Source organism: Petaurus breviceps, unplaced genomic scaffold (assembly GCF_028583685.1).
Source record: "Petaurus breviceps papuanus isolate PSGF00001 unplaced genomic scaffold, PetGlider_PUasm1.0 140, whole genome shotgun sequence".
Classification (NCBI taxonomy): Eukaryota; Metazoa; Chordata; class Mammalia; order Diprotodontia; family Petauridae; genus Petaurus; species Petaurus breviceps.
In genome coordinates, this window is record NW_027185698.1 from 42,458,365 (window position 1) to 42,476,123 (window position 17,759).

At 41.4% G+C, this 17,759-nt stretch overlaps 1 protein-coding gene across 3 annotated transcripts in view; it reads right to left on the bottom strand.

The window, feature by feature from the left end:
• The window catches only part of SH3BP2 (SH3 domain binding protein 2), a 108,324-nt gene that overhangs the window by 74,448 nt on the left and 16,117 nt on the right, over positions 1–17,759 (bottom strand). Inside the window, exon 1 of one of the 3 annotated variants that reach the window (XM_069070882.1) lies at positions 16,322–16,491. The exons of the other annotated variants lie outside the window; for them this stretch is intronic. The gene's annotated coding sequence lies outside the window, so the exon portion shown is untranslated. Of the gene's footprint in view, positions 1–16,321; positions 16,492–17,759 lie in introns of those variants that run through there. 3 annotated transcript variants of the gene reach the window in all.

Here is a 17,759-nt window from a genome sequence, read left to right on the forward strand (position 1 = left end):
TCTTTTTTTTGCTTTTTGGAGGGCAACTGGGGTTAAGTGACTTGCCCAAGGTCACATGGCTAGTTTTTGTGTTAAGCGTCTGAGGCTGGATTTGAACTCAGGTCCTCCTGACTCTGGGGCCGGTGCTCTATTCACTTTGCCACCTAGCTGCCCCTTGGTCCTCCTCTTAAGAGAAAATTGAAAAGACTGGAGAAATGTGTCTCTACTTTCAAGGCTATAGAATAGAATCAAGTATTCCATGAATAAAGGGAGTGTTTTAAGTGGAGGAATAAAGGAAGAAAAGGGATGTGAAAAGGTAGAGGGAATTCTACTCTGGATGAGAAGGGTAGATGGTGGAATAGATTAACATAGGGAAGGACTGGAAGAAAGACTATGAAACATTTGGAGCTGAGAGGGGTGGACCAGGACCCTCGTAATCATCTTCATGTGATCCAAGGAAAGATCCATGGTGCCATCAGAAGAGTGTTCATCCACTGCTCAGAGAAAGAACATGGTGACTGGTGAGTCGTTCCTGAGAATTAGTGGCACAGCAAGGGAATTTATCTGTCAACCTGGCATAACCATAAACAACAGAGAGATCTGATGTTTTCCTGAGGGACTGGACATGGGAAGGGAAGAAGAGTCACTTGAGACTTGTCAAACCTGATAACCACTGTCCACCACAGGCAATTCACATGGCAATAAAAGGATAGCACCAGAAGGAACCCAGGGAGCATTGCTGAGGATCATCAAGCCCTGGACAAGAAATGGGGCAAAGGGTTGTTTTGACCATTTTTGTTAATTGAAGGTTAGGAGACTGAAGAGAAATGTCAATTTGGAAAGTCAATAGGAGTTTAAGAAGGTTATTTCTAAGGAGAGGATCGGATTTCCGGACCACAATTTAAAACATAGAAATAATGTATGGCTGGCTTGGGACCCAGTACACCTAATAGACGGGCAGTAACAATCTCTTTGGGGCAGCTAGGTGGTGCCATAGTCCACAGAGCGCTGGCACTGGAGGCAGGAAGACTCATGTTCCTAAGTTCAAATCTGACCTCAGATACTTACCACTGGTATGACCCTGAGCAAGTCACGTCACCTGTTTGCCTCAGTTTCCCCATCTGTAAAATGAGCTGGAGAAGGAAATGGCAAACCACTCTAGTGTCTTTGCCAAGAAAACTCCAAATGAGGTCAGGGAGAATCAGACATGACTGGAAAAAAAAAAAACAAAGCCCTATTTGCCTATTAGGAGTTCTTAACCTTTGCAATCTTAGATGCCCATGAAGAAGTAATTTGACCTCAAGAAGACTCTCTGAACCTTTTGTAAAAAAAATTAGGATTGAAGTAGCAGGATGTTTTAGGAAGAGTTAGAAAATGCTAGATTTGGAGTCAGAGCACTTAGGTTTAATACTGGCTCTCTGAGTCCCAGCTGCCTTGTGTGTAAAGATAAAAGGGTCAGATAAGTGGTCTTCAAGCTCCTTTCCAACTCTGAATCCTACAATACTATGACTGTCACAGGGGTGGGGGTTGGGGGGAGAACATGGATGTAAGAATCAGTCAGGGAGGAAGGCAGAGGAGTAGTTCTGGTGTCCCCTTGGATGCCAGCATGTCACCCTGCACACTGGAACCCATTAACCTGAACATTCCACCCACTCCTTCTCTGAAAAGTCAGCCAAGGAAATTAACTTGCATTACTTCCTGCTTCTTAGTTAAGGTGGGTGGGGGACAGAGCCCAAGGAGGCTAGTAAGCTATTAGTCATACAACCAAGCAGACAGAATCCTAAGGTTAGGTTGAAGCAGCAGGCGAGCACTGAGCTGAATACTGGGTGCCCAGCAATTCCATGACACCAAGAAGGTGCCACTTGCTACAGACCTCAATCACAATTATTGTCCCTTGCAATTATCTGTTCTGTGTGTTTAAAATCATCCACGATCTGGCTCCTACCTTTTTAAAATTTCTCTCACTACTCACTTTCACATACCACTTAGTTAATAGGTAAATGTAGAGAAGTAACCTCACTTCCCTGAGCCTTGGTTTGCTCACCTACAAAATGGGAATGATGTGCCTCACTGCACAAGGTTACCGTGAGAAAAGTGTCCCTTCGGACTTTAACCTTAAAGTACTAATATGAAAATATAAGTTATGATTGAGAACAAAGCCTCTGTGTGCTCAACTATAAAATTCAACTCAGAAATCATACATTTATTAAACATCTATCCTGTGCAAAGCACCGGGCACACAAAGACAAAAAACCTAATGGCTCCTGTTCTTAACTAGTTCATTTTCTCCTGGGTAGAAGGGAATACAAACTCTAGAGAGTTAAGTCATATGCAAAGCCAGCTGGGATAGAGGCACAGGAAAAATCTAGGCAAAGCCCTCTAGGAAGCTATACGGAGGGAGAGAACACTCTCTTCTCAGGGAAACCAAGGAAGGCTCAATGAAGGAGGTGGCCTCTGAACTAAGCCTTGACAGAAGGGGAGTATTCTGAAAGGCAAGGATGAGAGGGCTGAACCTTCCAAGCACTGGGTAAGGGCATGGAGCAAAGCTGGCTACAAAAGCAAAGGGAGAAGAGTGGTAATGTTGATCTGGGAAATGCTAGTGGTTCAGTTTGGCTGGACAGGCAGTACAACATTCAAAAGGAACTCGTGGGAAGTAAGGCTGAAAAGGCAGGTTGGATGTAGATCATAGGATATCTCAAGACTCCAGCCTGAAGAGTCTGCACCTTATCCTTTAAGAGAGAAAGAGGCAGACACCCACAGTTTTTGAGGAAGAGATGGAGTCATGGTATAGGAGGAAAATGATTTGGGCAGTTCTGTGACAGATGGATTGGACAAGGGGAAAGAATGGAGTAAGGAGAGAGGATCCATTAGAAAGCTCATAAAATAGTCAGGGTCAAAATTTAATTTAATTTAATTCAATAAATATTTATTCAACACCAGCTGCATGGAAAGGCTAAGAGCTTACATTTTATTGGGAAATAAATTTCCAAATCATGCTGCTTACACTTTGGCCATCCTTTCCACCCTCCTCCCACTGGAAAGCTGGGTTCTGAGAAAGAAGCTTTCACGTTAGCTTACATGGAACCCGTCCCATGTCACTCTCTGACTCTTCCTACACCCAACCATGAGAAAACAGCCTGGTGGCCAGAGGCTGTGTTCTGTGAGCACAGACTGTGAGACCCTCATGGCCTCCTCAGTGTTACAGTGAGCCTTTGGAGGAAACTTGAGTGGAGAGTTAAGTGTAAATTATACACACATAGTAAAGTGCTGAACTGTGTAGTGTCAATGAAGGCTTGATAGCATATATGATAATACAAGGCACAGTGCTCAAGTCTGAGAATTCAAAGGTGAAAATGACTATCAAGCAAGTGAAATCATCTCCTAAATGAAATAAGGAAAAGGGCACAGAGAAAGCTAATAGTGCTCAGCATATAGTAGGCAGCCTGGTATAATACAAAAAATAAAAGTAATTGCCATAGAACCAGGAGACTGGAGAGGTTTAAGTCCTCAGACACAAACTGGCTGAAGGACCCTGAGCAAATCTGCTAACCTCTTTGGGGTCCTAAGACCAGAATTTACAGAAGAGCATATTTTGTATTGGGAGAGGAAATCCTCTCCCTGAGTTTCCTACACCAATGAAATCACAGGTACAGAGAAAAAATATTTAAGGTATAACAGAGTGATGGAGACATTTACTGGTGGAAAAAAGCCGCAGTGTCTCCCTACTGGAGACTCTGGAAAAGACTGACTCTAACATTGATGTTAGACTATGACTGACAAAGTAGCTCCACCTATTCTTAAGGAACTCCTAAGGAAGGGCAGAAGCCATAGCCCCAGTGTGTACTTATGGAATAATACGCATTTAAATACTTATTGGGTCAAATAGAGTAATACAAATTATAATATAAATTCAGAGGAGAAGTCCAAACAGAGAAGGATGAGAATTCAAGTTGTCATGTGGCTGACTCTTTGTGACCCCATTTGGGGTTTTCTTGGCAAAGATACTGGAGTGGTTTGCCATTTCATTCTCTAGCTCATTTTACAGATGAGGAAACTGAGGCAGAGTGAAGTGACTTGCTGAGAGTCACACGGCTAATAAGTGTCACATCTGAACTCAGGAAAATGAGTCTTTCAGACTCCCAGCCCAGCACTCCATTCACTATACCACCTAGACAGGGATTATTTCTAGTTTGGGGGGAAAGGAAGAGTGGGCACTGGAGAAGACTAAATGGAGAAGCTGGCACCTGAACAAAGAAGGCTCTATGGGAACAGGAGGTACCAAGTCAATTCAAATATTTTTTAAGCTTCTATGTCCAAATCAATGTTAGACATTGGGTATAGAAGACAAAATCAAGATACAGTCGTTGCTCTCAGTGCAGAAGTGGGGAAGGACAGTACAAAAAAGAGTAATACAACTTGGCTAGAGTAAAAGTCCACAACTATTTCTATGGGTTTCAATAGCTCCTTAAGGTTTACAAAGTGTTTCCACGGCAATTTTGTGAGGCAGGAAGTGAGAATATTATCCTCAGCTTCACATCACCCCTCACCATAAGATCTTCCTTAGACCCTGAAGCCTTCTTCTCTAGGTTCAGTCTCTGTCTCTTGTCCCTTTCACTGCTAAATGCCTACAGTTCCCTACTCTCACCATCTGTTTTCTCATCATCCATTCACTAGTCATTTGACTGATCAGTCCCTTGATTGTGACTTCTGGCACCCCAACTGTACTGAAACTGTTCTCTCAATCAATCAAAAAGTATTATGTATATATATATATATTATATACCAAAGAGAACATATAAATGGGAAAAGGACCCACATGTACAAAAGTATTTACAGCAGCTCTTTTTTGTGGTGGCAAAGAATTGGAAATTGAGGGGATGCCCATCAATTGGGGAATGGCTGAACAAGTTATGGAATATGAATGTAATGGAATACTATTGTTTCATAAGAAATGATTAGTAGGAAAACTTCAGAAACACCTGGGAAGACCTGCATGAACTGATGCTGAGTGAACTAAGCAGAAACAGGAAAACATTATATACATAGTAATAGCAACATTGTACGATGACTGATCTTGATAGACTTAGCTCTTCTCAGCAAGGCAATGATTTAAGTCAATTCCAAAAGATTCATGATGGAAAATGCTATCCACATCCAGAGAAAGAACTCTGGAGTCTGAATGCAGATCGAAGCATGCTATTTCCTCTTTTGTTTTTTTCTTTCTCGTGGTTTTCCCCTTTTGCTCTTATTTTTCTTTCACAACATGACTAATGTGGAAATAAGTTTAATATGATTGTACATGTATACCTATGTCAGATTGCAGGCTGTCTTGGGGAAGGGGAAGGGACAGGAGGAAAATTTAGAACTCAAAATCTTATAAAAATTAACGTTGAAAACTAAAAATAAATTTTAAAAATTTAGAACTCAAAAAAAGTATCAAACACATTTACTATGTGTCAGGAACTGTACCGGGCTCTTGGGATACAAGGATAAAAATGAAACAATCCCTGCTCTAAAAGAACTTGCATTCTATTAGGTCATCAATGTTCTCTTAATTACTACATTCAATGGCCTCTTCTCAGTCCTCACCCTCCTTGACCTTTCTGCAGCAGTTGATTTTGGCAGAGAGCTGCATGGGTTTGTTCCAGTGGCCTCTCACACTTGATACATCCAAAATTAAATTTACTATTTTCCCTCCAAAATCTCCCGTCCTTTAGGCTTCCCTATTTCTGTGGAAGGTTCTGCCATCTTCCCACTGAGCAGGGATTGCTGCCTTGGGTTCATCTTCAACTCTGCCCTCTCCCTCACCCTCCACAGCTATCCAGCTGCCTAGTCTTTTTGTCACTGCTGGTCTTTGCTGTTCAGTCATTTCAGTCACATTTGATTGTTCGTGACCCATGGGGTTTTCCTAGCAAAGATACAGTAATGTTTTTTGCCATTTCCTTCTCCAGCTCATTTTACAGATGAGGAAACTGAAGCAAACGGGGTTAAGTGCCTTGCCTAGGGTCACAGAACTAGTAAGTATCTGAGGCCAGATGTGAACTCAGGAAGATGAGTCTTTCTAACTCCAGGCCCAGTGCTCTCTTCTCTGCGCCATTTACCTGCCCCCTATTTTTTTTTTTATCCTGAAGCAATTTTTATTGCTACTTTTGTTTTAACACCACCTTTATTTCCAAATATACCCCCATCCCTCCCTTATCTAATGAATCATCCCTCCTAAAGAAGAAGAAAGAGCATTCCAGCAAAACTGAATCAATACATCAACTAGCACACATAATCATTCTGACCCGTATCACCTCTCTCCTGGACTACTGCAGTAACCTTCCCATTTGTCTACTTGCCTTCTCTAATGCAATCTCGCACAGGTACTAAAATGATCTTTCTAAAGCACAGGTTTGATTATGTTACTTCCCTGCTCAAGGATCATCAGTAGCTCACTAATGCCTCTGGGGAAGAACCCCGCCCCCCCCCAACTCCTCATTTTGAAAATTTCACCATCTGGTTCTGACCTACCTTTCCAACCTTATTTCATATTACTTGCTTTTATGTATTCTATTTCAATCAAACTGTATTGTTTGCTGTTCCTTATACTTGACATGTTCTATTCTAACTCTGACTTTGTGCCAGATTTCTCCCAAACCTAGAAAATACAGCCTTCTTATCTCTGCCTCTTATAATTCTTCACTTCCTGGAAGGCTCGGCTTTCCTAGGGGAAGTACTGCCTCATTTCCCTAGCTGTTAGTACTTTCCTTTCCTCAAATGATCTTGTCTTTTTTCACTTGAATAAATGATAGAGCATTTAAGTGCTTTCTATATGCCAGACACTGTACCAAGCCCTGGGTACACAAACATAATGTAGAAAAGGTGCTAGGAACTCAAACTAGGGTGGCTGCCAGCAGCAGGAAGGAAAAGGGATTTGTCTTGTCAAGGAAAAATTTATTTCCCTTTTCCTACAAGAGGGCTTTACCCGATGGATGGAAGCAATCTGGACCCATCTGCAGGAGAGGGGTGTGCACAGATTTACAAAACTAAGCTGCTTCCTCAAGGGCAGGTTTCTTCAAGTAAGTCTGAGCCTTTTTCTTAGTCATCCACCATTTCGACCAAATCATCTCTTGTGGCAGCAATTCAGGCCCAAAATAAGTCTTTCAATTTTATCTGTACAAAGGCATCATGGCATGTTAGAAAAGATTAATGAATTTATTTTTATTTTAAGTTCATAGGATCATAAGTTTTAAAGCTGGTAGGGACTTAAGTCCAACTCCTTCATTTTACAATTTGGGAAACTAAAGCCCAGAGATTTTGACTTGGTTTTGCCACTTACATAGACATATAACCTTAGTGAGCTGCTTAGATCTCTCTACAAAATGAAGAACCTGAACCACATGGTCACTAAGGTCCCTTCCAGTTCTAAATCCTATTCCTATGTAACCACCCAGGACTGGTCCCCTCTTCCCCCCACTTCCCCAATTCCCATCAAGCACTGTCAGGCTGGGTTTGGGGGGAGGGGGTATAATATCCTATTACTATCATTTAAAATCCCTCATCTAGCATGCTTCCAACTGATTATCAGCCAGTCAGATTTATTTAGCTTTGTTATGATGGTACAGTAAGAGGAGCCAATACAAAAAAGTTCTCCCCAAAAGTCTGTGACACCCTCTCCCCTTAGACATGCAGGGTCCCTGAGGAGAGGTGGCTCAACTCAGAGAGCTTCTTTGGCAAAGGGGAAACTCGTAGTTCCTGGTTAGACTTAAGTTCCTCATGAAGTTCCCCTTCGGTGTATGAAGCTCTCTGCTGGGCTCCAAGGTTTGGTGTCCACATACAGTCTTGAAGCAGCTGTGGTGTCTAATTTGCCCTTGGCTCTCAATGATGATATTGCCACTTGCCAATGTTGTCCTGAGGACAATGTTACTACCAGGAATGAAGAGTCCAAATCTTCTGTCCTTTTGAAGTTCACAAAGTCATCCTCTGATCAAGGGGGAAGAAAAGAGACAGAGAAGAATCTCCCCTTTTTCCCCCACCATGAGATTCTGTTTCAAGGGCTTGGCTGGAGCTGTTAGACTCTCAGGCTGGCCAGCCATTTGAATTCCAAACTGGCTTGCTATTTTATCCAAGCCCCACAGAACACGACTGATTCTCTTCAACCACCAAAAGAGGTTTCCTGTGTGATTTCCATTCAATTTGTGTTATTCATACCCTTAATTGACTGATTCTATAACTTAAAGGTGTTCTCACCTCATAGAGGCATCTGGGAATAGAGCATCTTGCTAATTACATTTGATCGGGGTTTAAAGAGCATGGAACATCCCTATTATCCTTGTCGTATAGAAGGAGCAATTGTTTAAGAAAGTTGGCAAAAAGAGGTGTTCAGAAAGGGGAGTACAAAGATGCTCTTTCAATAACCCCATAAAAAATCACATTGTGCATTTGAACAAAATAACCTAAATATCTACCTCCTACTCTTTTGCTGAAAAACCACTCAGGGAAGGAATAACTTGATATTATTTTCTGCTCCTTAGATGCAGTGGGTGGGAGACAGAATCCAAGGCATTTTGTAAGCTGTTAGTCATCCAGTCAAACAGAGAAGTGTACATTTCAAGATTATAAGGATGAACTGCACCACCTGGCTCCTCAGTGACATATGTAGCTCTGAAAAGATACCAGCTAGGGGCGACTAGGTGGCACAGTGAATAGAGCACTGGCCGTGGAGTCAGGCGTACCTGAGTTTAAATCCGACCTCAGACAACTGACACGCTTACTAGTCATGTGACCTTGGGCAAGTCACTTAACCCCAATTGCCCTGCCCTCCCCCCTCCAAAAAGCAAAAACAAAAAGCAAACAAACAAAAAACTTGTACTCAGTCAAAAGTAGCACTCAAGGACCTAGAAGGCCACATGTGGTCTCAAGATCACAGGTTCCCCACTCTTGGTGCAGGCTGTTGCCTGGGGATGTATCTCTACCAAGATCCTTTCCATCTTTCACTGCCTAACTCAGGTACAGACCACCCCTTCCTCCTTTATTTAAGCTTCCCCTGACATATTCTTTACCCCCAGCCCCCAACTAGAAGTGATCTCTCCTTACTTCAATCTCTTAACCCACTGGTTGGACCTCTCCTATGCATCGATAGTATCACTGCATTTTACTTCTTCCCTCTAAATAATAATCCAAGCAGACATTTAGTTCTTAAAGGTTTGCACAGCACTTTCCATATATGCTCTTATGTGATTCTTACAACAACATCATGAAAAAGTTACTTTGGGCTAATTATTAGATATATTTTATGGGACCTTTAGGTCCAAGTAGTTAGGTAACTTCCTCATGACTAGTCCCATAGAACAGTTAAGTGTTAGAAGCAGGATGTGAATACAAATCTCCTTTGGCTACACCAGGGGTTAACCTGGAGTCTGTGAACTTTAAAAAAAACCCCAACTATTTTGATAAATGTATTTCAACACAACTGCCTCACAGTGTAATCCCATGTGTTTTATTTTATGCCTTTAAAAACATTATTCAAGGGGCAGAGGCAAGATGGCAGAGAAGAAGCACAACCTCTGAGCAGCTCCGGCTTCCACCCTCCCCAATCCATGTAAAAAGGGGACCCTAAACAAACTTTGGAGCTGCAGAACCCACAAAATGACACAGAGAAGCTAACCTCCCACTGAGGACAGCCCTGCAGGCTAGCAGGAATCAGCCAGCGCAGTGCTCTGGGAGCTGAGCCCAGGCAGCTCCCCCCTTCCCCCCCAGGTTTTAGCCCCAGGGCAGGCCTGACTAGCCACCGACCTGAGGGACTCCAGATCAGCAACAGCTGTGGCCATTTCCAGAATTATCAACACATAGATGCAAAGGACAAAGTGAGAGATCAGTGCAGTCTGGACTTTGGGACCCAGTAGTTGGGAGTACCTCGGCTTTTGCCCCTGGGGCGAGAAGCCCCTTGGATCTGGATTGTAGTCTAGGGTGGAGGTCCTGGGGTGTGTGTCCAGCTTGCCAGAGTGTGTGGAGGTCTCAGAGAGAGCACCCATCTAATACCTCCGGCAGTTGAAAAAACCCCAGCATTTGGGATGAAAGCTCCCCTGTCTGGTGGCAGAGTCCCACTGTGGCAAAAAGCCCAGGGGTCAAGTGACTGAGGGGCGACATGACCAGGCAAAGGAAACAAAGCAGACAGAAGATTCCAACATTGCACTCCTATTTTGGGGACAAAAAGGAGCAAAGCGTGGAACAGGAGGAAGACAGTGAAGTCAGAACTCCTACACCAAAAGCTTCAAAGGAAAATATGAGCTGGTTACAGGCCATAGAGGATCTTAAGAAGCAGATAAGAGAAGTGGAGGAAAAATTGGGAAGAGAAATGAGAACGATGCAAGAAAATTACGAAATGAGAGTCAATAGCCTGACTGAGGAAAATAACACCTCAAAAAACAGACTAACTCAAATGGCAAAAGAGGCTCAAAAAGGCAATGAGGGGAGGAATGCCTTAAAAAGCCGAATTTGTCAGATGGAGAAAGAATCTCAAAAGCTCACTGAGGAGAATCATTGCTTCAGAATTAGATTGGAGCAAATGGAAGCTAATGACTTTATGAGAAATCAAGATGCTGTTAAACAGATCCAAACAAATAAAAGAATAGAAGGAAATGTGAAATATCTCATGGGAAAAACCACTGACCTGGAAAATGGATCCAGGAGAGATAATTTAAAAATTACTGGACTACCTGAAAGACATGATCAAAGTAAGAACCTAGAAATCATCCTCCAGGAAGTTCTCAAAGAAAACTGCCCTGATGTTTTAGAACCAGAGGGAAAAATAGAGGTTGAAAGAATCCACCGATCACCTCCTGAAAAAGATCCCAAAAAGAAAACTCCTAGGAATATTATACCCAGGTTCAGGAATTCCCAGATTAAGGAGAGAATATTATAAGCAGCCAGGAAGAAACAATTTGAATATTGTGGAAACACAATCAGGATAACCCAGGATCTGGCAGCTTCTACACTGAGGGATCAAAGAGCTTGGAATATGATATTATGGAGGTCAAAGGAGCTGGGATTAAAACCACAATCACCTACCCAAAAAACCTGAGTATCATGTTTCAGGGGAAAATATGGTCATTCAGTGGAATAGAGGACTTTCAAGTATTCTTGATGAAAAATCCAGAGTTGAATAGAAAATTTGACATTCAGATACAAGAAGCAAGAGAAGTATGAGAAGGTAAACAGGGAAAAGAAATCATAAGGAACTTATCAAAGTTGAACTATTAACATCCCTACATGGAAAAACAATAATTGTAACTAATGAAACTTTTCTCAGAATGAAAATAGTTGAAGGGAATATAAATAAATAAATAAATACACACACGTCTATATATGAGGGTATATGGGCATATGAATACATATGTAAATGTGTGTATATATGTTTACAGGTATACTTAGATAGAGGGCACAGGACCAATTTAACAGGAAGGGATGATACTTAAAAGGTGAAATTAAGAGGTGAGAGAAGGAATATAATGACAGGAGATGGGGAAAGATAGAATGGGGTAAACTATCTCATATAGAAGAGGCAAGGGAAATGGTTACAATGGAGGGGAAGAATAGAAAGGCAAAAGGGAATGGGTCAACCTTATTCCCATTGAATTTGGCTTGGGGAGGGAATAAAATACACACTAAATAGATGGTATCTCACCCTACAGGAAAGTAGGGGTGAAGGGGATAAGAGGGAAGGCAGGCTGGGGGGCGGGGAGAGAAGTTGGAAGCACCCACTTTTGAAAAGGCATGGGATCAAAGCAGAGAATAGAATAAGTGGGAGGTGGGATAGGACGGAGGGAAATATAGTCAGTCTTTTACAATATATCTACTATGTTATTGTTTTGCATTAGCCACACATGTTGTACAACCTATACTGAACTGCCTATCTTCCCAGTAAGGGTGGGTGACAAGGGAGGAAGGGAATGAATCTGGAATCCAGTTTTAAAATCAAATGTTTAAATATATACATATATATTAATACTATTTTACATGTAATTGGGAAATAAGATACACAGGCACTGGGGCATAGAGATCCACTATGCCCTACTGGAAAAGTTGAAAGGGGTATGGGAGAAAATATGGGAGAGAGCAGATTGGAGGAGGGGATATCCTGTGGGACTGCTATTTTGGGGCACTGGATAGGGGAAAAACGGGGAGAAAATTTGTAACTCAAAATCTGCTGGAAATGAATGATGTAAATCAGAAGTTAATAAAGCGGGGAGGCCAGGTAGCACAGCGAGTAAGAGCACCGGCTCCAGTGTCGGGATGACCTGGAGATCGAATCCCAGGCTCAGATACTTAGCACCCACCCAGAAACACCTGGCCGTATAACCTTGAGCAAGTTACTTAACCCCGATTGCTTAAAAAAAAAAAAAAGAAGTTAATAAAGCACTTGAAAAGTGAAAAAAAAAAGAAATGCTTTACTTCAATAAAAATGTATTTATAAAAATATATGTAAAAAAAAATTATTTCAAGAAGGGTTCCTTTGGCTTTGGCTGACTGCCAAAAGGGTCCAGGACATCAAAATGGTTAAAAACCCTTGAACTATACCATATTGACTGCAAACTCCTTGAGGGCAGGGACATGTTATTTTCTATTTTTGCATCCCAGCATCAAGCACATTCAGTAGTCACTTAATACTTGTTGAATACTGAATAGCATCACATTTTATTGTACACCTTCTTGTTTTCCAATACTGGCTTTTCAAGTTTATTTTTTAACTTAAGACTCTAAATAAGTCCTCTTCAGAGATTTCATCATAATGCACAGATTACCTTTGTTTGTATAACTATATCAGAGAAGGGCTGTCTCTGGTAGGGTCAACCAAATTGGAAAGGCTTCAAAGTAGGACTACAAATCTGCTGTCCAAGGACTAGACTGGCTAAATTTGGAGATTCATTGCAGTGTTGGCAGCAATGATTAACTGTTTTGGCTACAGTAACTTATAGAGCGAAGGACTGAAAAGCCTCAGTGGAATGAATTAGCACAGTAATGAAATCACGAATCATCCACAGATCCCAGAAGATCAGAGGTGGTCTTAATTCTGAGGATAGGTGAGAGACCACTTATCAGGTATGCTAAAGTAGAGATTCTCTTCATATATGGATTGGACTAGATGGCTCCTGAGGTCCCTTCCAACTCTCAAATTGTGATTCATTTAAGTACTGAAATACAAATCAATATAAAATAACTTTAAGGAGTCATGATGAAGTATGCTATCTGCCTCCAGAGGAAGAACTGATACTATCTGAATACATACTGAAGCATCTATTTTTAACTTTTTTTCTTTCTTTCATTTTTTTTTTTAAATCAAGTCTTCTCATACAAATTGACTAATAGGGAAATGTTTTACATGACTGCACATGCATAAACTATATCAAACTGCTTACTATTTCAGGAAGGGGAGAAGGGAAGGAGGAAAGGAGGGATAGTTTGGAACTCAATTTAAAAAAATGTTTAAAAAGCTGTTTTAACATGTAATTTTGGGAAAATATTATATATAAAAATATAAGACAACTTTCAAAGAAATTTACAAATTTTTAAAATTACCGACTTTTCCAATATTCTCTTTGTAACAGTTTCCCTTCTTTTCTTACAGAAATTTCATCTCTGAAATTTTAGAGAGTTTATGCTCCCTCAGGTCAAGGCCAATGTCCTTTCTCTAACTGACCCCACACAAAGGTCATCTGGTGAAGCCTTTGAGAAGAGATGACTTATCCAAGGTCACAGTGACCTTGGATTAATGGAATAGGACTGAGAGTAGTTTTTAATATAGACAATTCATGTTTTGGTTTCTACTGATCTCCTGGATGAAAGGAAGAAGAGAAAGAGAAAGAAAGGAAGGGGGAAGAAGGGAGTGAAGGAAGAGACAAATATCATCTCATTTGATCCCCACAACAACCCCCGGAAGAGGGTGCTTTTATTATATTCATTTTAAAGTTGAGGACACTGAGGCAGACAACAGTTAAGTGAAGTGCTCTGGGTCATACAGCTGGACACTGAGGCCAGATTTGAACTTGGGTCTCCCTGACTCCAGGGCCAGCACTCTACTACACCACTTAGTGGCTTCTATATAGGTCTTTCTACATTTTCTTGTAGTCTTTATATTTATTTTTGACAGCTCTATAACTTTATACTACATTATTATACCATCATTTATTTAGTCATTCAACAATTGTGAGGACATAAATTGCTACCACTTTTTTTTTGCTATCAAAATAAATTTGTATGAAATTTTTACTTGTCAACAACCATTTACTACTGACAGTCTTTACAACTGAAAACCCTACTTTAATATTTCAGTGGATTTGAGGTGTCCCTGATGTGAATACCACCTCTAAAGACACAGCTGCATCCTATCTGTGCCTGACCATTCCCTGTGACTTGCTTACAAACCCTGCTAATTGCTGGAGATTGCATGGATAGCACTGGAGCCGGAGGGCTGTTCATCCATCAACCTCTCTCTTACCCAGCCATACATTTCCTGATGATCTCCCCTCTGCTACTTCCCCTGCAAAATTCTTTGTTTGGTCATTGTGTTTTGCAGCCTGTGGACTCCCACCATAGGATCACAGATGTGGAGCTGGAAGGGCCTTCCCAGGTTATCGACTCCAACCCCACCCTGTCACAGATAAGAAAAATGGGGCTCAAGCTGGTTACTGTCCAAGGTCACACAGGGTAGCAAACTTAAGGAAGTGGGATTTGAACCCTTTTCAGAGTCAGCGCTATCTCCACTATACCATGCTGTTTCCCCTTCTAGGTGTATTACCCTTTCGGAGACCTTCAACTTTAATTCTTTGAAGGTTATGGTATTCTCTGACTTGTAGCCATAACAGAATATTGTTAAAAAAAAAAAAAGATGAACCTTTGGAAGAGAAACTTGGGGTCATTAAAAGCACAGTCCACTTTCTAAAAGACAGTGTAGGCTGCTCTCTTTCTCCTTTCCCAACTCTGGGCCCAGCTCACTTTCTATTTTCAATGTCTGTCCAAGAGCAAACATTCTTCTCTAGCTAGCATCCTTCTCTTTCCCATTCTTGGCTCCCTCCTTTTAGGCTCCAGTCCCAACCTTCCTAAGGATATAGATGGCAGAGGGCATCCACAGTAGAGAATTCAGATATTCTTCTGGGTCCATAGCATGGTTTAGGTTAGGAAATACAGCTAAGAACCTAATGACTCACTAGGTACTTGACCCATAGTGCCTTAATCTACTCATCAGTAAATGTCTGAATATGGAGGGGTAAGGCTATTGGCTATTCCAGATAATTCTGGAAACCTGGATTCAAGCACCTTTTCTTGTTGAGGTCCTGAGTTTCCTTGCCTAGAAAAATTTAGACCAGACACTATGGCCCTTCACAGTTGTGACATCCTATGATGCTATGATTAATCTCAGCTCTCCCTACCACAGAGCTAAAATGCGGTGGGCCAGTGTAAATGTTAAGCTAGACACAAGTGAAAAGTGTTATTACTATTATTAAAATGTCTGAAATTCAAAAAAAAGGGGAACAAGGAATTCACTTCTTCCCCTGAATCAGCATTAGGGAAGTCAGAAGGGTGAATCAGTATGGAAAGGGCTATATTACATCTTTCAGGACACAGAATAACCTGCCTCAAGTACCATCTAGATGTACAAAATGGCCACCAAGGTGTCGTCCAACTCTGTAATTCCATGTCAGTATTGGACAGTGGAAAGAACACTGGGCTTGGCATCGGGAATTCTCATCCTGACTTTTTGAGCTAGAAAAACTTAAACAAATCATTTGAATTCTCCATCTTCCTCTGCCCAAACAAGAGGTTTAAACTAGGTAATGCTAAGTTTTCTGCCATGTATGACAGGCATTCTTAACCTAGGATTCATAAACTTGTTTGCTTTTAAATATATTGATAACTTTATTTCAACATAATTTGTTTCTTTTGTAATGCTATACATTCTTTGTTTTATGCATTTAAAAATGTTATTCTGAGAAAGGGTCCATAGGTTTCACCAGATTTCCAGAGAGGTCCATGACACACAAAAAAACTGTTAACAACCTAAATCACTTCAGTTTAAGCCTTAAAGCTTTAAGCCTCTGTTTATTCATCTGTGAAATGGGAGTACAACTATTTTCCTTGCCTATCTTAGAGGGCTGCAGTGAGGTTTGGACGACACTGGTGTGAGAATCCCAAAACGTAAGAACTAAAAGGAATGGGGATCATTTCATCTAACCCCCTCATTTTACAGCAAAGAAAACTGAGGCCCACCACATAAATAATAAGAAACTGAGCTGGGATGCAAACCCTTCCCCCAAGCCCTGTTTTCCCAAAGAAGCCTGTAGTGAGCTCTCATTTTTCTGACCTCTTACGGGTTTTATAGCTCCTGGCAGGTCAATCTCCTCTATATTCTCTTCTATTTTTCCTCCATTCCACCGATATGAGTCACGTTTACTAGAGGCTATAAGCATCCCAAGGGCAGGGCAGGGTCCTCTTCACTGGTTTGTCCCAGACTATGAGCAAAGCCTTGGTCTGCTGTTTCCAAGGTATGATAGAAAAAACATAGGAAAACACTTTGTAACTATAAAGTGCTATGTGAATGTGAATGGTTATAATCAGCTTGACATTTAGAACAATCAGAAATATTCTGAAGCCTTTTAACAGAGCTGGGCTATGAATTAGTGGGTGACCCACAGAAAGACCACTCTAAGAGGATATCTGGGCTAAGTGTGGACTGGTACACACCCTTTTGGGTTAGTCCCTGAAACCTGGCATATTACTGGAGCTAGTGGTGATTAGAGAATGTGCAGGTACAACTGAAATGAGAAGAGATCCAGGCCATGGAGAAAAACAAGGGCTGAGACAGTCTCTGAGATCAGCCCCATGGTTCCTCCTGCCCAACCCTCCAAGAGTGTAGATGAAACAAGTCACATGTAGAGGATATTTTATGCTACTTATGGGACACATAAAGCAGAAAAAGTGCTTTACATCCACTAACCCATCACACAGCTCAGTAAGAGACAGACCAGGGAATGTCCTGAATAGGTGAAAGAACTAAGTGCCAGGGGAATGACTGGTCCAGGCTTACATGGTTAATAAGTAGAAGGTCAGGGACTCAGTCTAGGTCTCTGGCCTCCAAGTCCCGGGCTCTTTCTATAATGCTACCCTAAACCAAATTCCTCCCTAAATTATTATTTTTTAAGCAAAATTCTAAGCCATGCCTTACAAGGCTTTAGACCAGAAAAGACAAGATGGCAGGCAGAGGACAACATAGCCATCTATATTCAGATATCTGAAGGGCTATTTGACTAGATTTTTATTATTTGGCCATAGAAGTAGTACCAAGATCAATAGCAAAAGTTTGAAAAAGGAAAATTTCCCAACAATTACAGCTCTTAAAAAAAAAGGGGCTATCCAGGGAGGTTTCTAGTGATTGAGAGCTAGAAGGGGTCTTAAGAGGCCATATAATCCAACTCCTTTATTTTACAGATGAGGAAACTGAGGCCCAGAAGTTAATCGACCAGTCCAAGGTCATATGAATAGTAGGAGAAGTAGGAATTGAACCTAGGTCCCCTGACTCCAAACTGTATTCTTTTCACTTCACCATAGCTGGAAAGCTACTTGGGAATGTCACAAAAGTGATTTCTGTTGAGGTAGAGATGGGTGGAGTTCTATGAGGTACTTTTCCTATTCTGAGATTCCAAGTCTCTGTCAACAACCTGCTTGCTCTGAACACTGGTTGGCTTCTTTGTACTGAGGTCATTAGTAATAATAAAAACTCATACTTGAGTGGCACTTTACAG